This window comes from Delphinus delphis, chromosome 18, assembly GCF_949987515.2.
Source record: "Delphinus delphis chromosome 18, mDelDel1.2, whole genome shotgun sequence".
NCBI lineage: Eukaryota > Metazoa > Chordata > Mammalia > Artiodactyla > Delphinidae > Delphinus > Delphinus delphis.
This window is the reverse complement of record NC_082700.1, coordinates 56,505,129-56,508,202: the sequence shown is the minus strand read 5'-3', so window position 1 is coordinate 56,508,202 and position 3,074 is coordinate 56,505,129. Positions and strand designations below refer to the sequence as shown.

Sequence of the window (3,074 nt, the reverse complement as noted above, 5' to 3'; positions counted from 1 at the left end):
ATGAACTAGTTTGCTCTACACTATGTACACTTCACTAATTCTTATGATGTCTTTTGTTACTAAACCTGTCATGAATATATTACTATTTTTCTTGTACTTCATCCACGTTTTTCCCCTGAAGTCTTTTGTAAACAAAGGGCAGCCACAAGCATATTCTAATGTCCTCATTCTATCATTATTTCACTGTATTCATACAGCAATGCCACTTCCATAGTCTCTGCTCTATCTGAACTATAATAAATATTTTGAAATTTGCACATTTTCAGTTGTCTCTGCTCATGTCTTAGGAGATAATGAATATCTTTCAAACATTTTACATCTATTAGAAATTCTTCCCAGTAAGAGATTAGTACCCATATATTCTTTTAGGCTTTCAACATCATAATTAGTTCTTAAAATTAAATAATAATAACAACAATAACAATAATACAGCATTAATACTATCAAGAATTACAATAATAGCTATTGAATATTAATATATTTTGGAACTGGGTTAGGCCCTTTTACACAGCCTGTTTTATCTAATTAAATCGTTAAATCAATGTTACAGATATTATCACCCACTTTTTAGAGATGGTGAAATTTAAGTTTGTCTTCATTAAGTATCTTGGTCAGGAGTCATAAAGCAGGTAAATGGTGCAATTGTTTTTTTATTTAGAGATTCTAATTTTAGGACAAACTTCTAATCACCATACTACACAAATGTCCATATTTCTGGACACCTCATTCACAAGTATTTTCTAAGATGTTTTATTACTACATATTCATTTGTCTAGTAGAAATCAGGAGGCAATTGTTCATTTACTTTCAATATTTTTCTAAAGGGTTATGGAATTTTCAATAGCTATTCTACAATCTGAAGTGAGCCAAAAAGGTCCTTCATGAGCAGAAAAATCTACTTTGTCTGACAGCATACATCAAAGTTATATCACCACACCACTAACACTGCCATCACCATCACCACCATCACTGCTGCCAGCACCATTGCTGCCATCATCACCATCACCACACTCTGCTAGTCTGAAAGTTATTTGAAAATGAGGCTCATGGATACTTTATTATCTACACTCTTTGACAAGAAACTCTGAGTATCTAAATTGATGGTTCACAGAGCTATGCTCTTTAATTAAAATCGTTGCATACTTGTTTTGTTAAGAAGCAAAAGAAAATAGTGTCTTAAGTAGAAAAAAAAGTATTCTCAAATTTCAAAGGAGAGTTTGATTTTTGTCTTCATTACCACTTGATTCTGAGAAATATTTTAGAAAATTATATTCATTTTTCCTTTGGAGCTTAGGAGAAGCAAGACATGGAGGAAAAATTCTAGAAGAGACAGAGGAATACTTTATTATAATGGCTAAACATAACGGGAATGCATCAATTTGGAAAGAAAAATTGTCCTAATTTCATTAAGACAATTCTATTTAAATGGATAAGTTGATATAGGTAACAATTTATTGCCTCAAAGTTAGCATGCACATTTTGAACAAGTGTTATTTTCATAATTAAACATTGCATCTTCATTTTATACTTTTAATTCATGATTCCCTTATATAGTAAATGGATATAAATAGATAAATGGTATAATCCAACAATTTGTAATTGTATTGCAGCTCCATTCCTATCCTCCTATGCTCTTTCCAGTGTCTCATCTTTGCTTATTGGTTTCAGGTTGCTGGTCCTGGAATAAACATTGCTGCTTAGGTCACAGGTGGCCATGTGTGACAGAGCTCTGCAGAAAACCTTTCACCACTGACAGAGGTGTGGAACTTTGGTGACACTAGTGGAGTATAACAACATCTGGTAAAGGTCTGTTGTCAAAGAGAATACTGGCAACAAAGGTCATGGTGTAGCAATGAGATGAAGAGAAAGAATTGGAATTGTTATATTTTTTAAATTGTAGTTGATTTACAATGTTGTGTTAATTTCTGCTTTACAGCAAAACAATTCACTTATACATCTATATACATTCTTTATAAAATTCTTTTCCATTATGGTTTATTACAGGATATTGAATATAGTTCCCTGTGCTATCCAGTAGGACACTGTTGTTTATCCATTCTATATATAATAGTTTACATCTGCTAATCCCAAACTCCCATCCATCCCTTCCCCTCCCACCTCCCCTTTGGCAACCACAAATCTGTTCTCTATGTCTGTGAATCTCTTTCTGTTTCATAGTTAGGTTCATTTGTGTCATATTTTAGATTTCACATATAAATGTTATCATATGGTATTTGTCTTTCTCTTGCTGACTTACTTCACTTAGTACGATAATTTCTAGGTCCGTCCATGTTATTGCAAATGGCATTATTTCATTTTTTCTTATGGCTGAGTAGTATTCCATTGTATATATGTGCCACACCTTCTTTGTCCACTCATCTGTAGATGGCATTTAAGTTGTTTCCATGTCTTGTCTATTGTGAATAGTGCTGCTATGAACATAGGGGTGCATGTATCTTTTTGAATTTAGTTTTGTCTGGATATATGCCCCCAAATATGGAACGCTTCATGAATTTGCATGTCATCCTTGCACAGGGGCCATGCTAATCTTTTCTGTATTGTTCCAATTTTAGTATATGTGTGCTGCTGAAGAGAGCATGAGAGTTGGAATTATCAGAGTACTTTTTCCGTAGACTCCAGAATAAGTGCACCAAGGTTAAATAGAAAACAGGTGGGAACTAACAGTTTATAATTAATCATTGATATGAATATCAGTGATATCTGGGTCACTCTTGGTGATATTCTATAATAAAACAATTAATTACAATAATTTGGAAAATATTATATGCAAGGTGATTACAGTAGATAATAGATATTCATTAAACAGTAGGTCTCCCACTTTCCCATTTTTTACTGAAAAATAATAGCTACAATAACATCATCAACTACAAAATTACAAAATACCATGTTTGTCACTAGAAGTTTATTCATAGAAACATGTGAAGTAGTCAAAGAAATAAGGCAGAGTCACAGATCTGAAAGTCTTTACAGTTGGGAATGTAAAATGACTATATGCCACAGATGACTTTATTGAAAAGAATTTGTATTGTTACATGACCTTTACCCAGAGGTCT

At 32.8% G+C, this 3,074-nt stretch overlaps 1 non-coding gene across 1 annotated transcript; it reads right to left on the bottom strand.

Moving 5' to 3' along the window:
* Positions 1-2,490: 2,490 nt before the first annotated feature.
* Positions 2,491-2,599, bottom strand: LOC132413986 (U6 spliceosomal RNA). Its single transcript, XR_009516868.1, has one exon. It is a non-coding gene; the product is annotated as a U6 spliceosomal RNA (small nuclear RNA).
* Positions 2,600-3,074: the final 475 nt, after the last annotated feature.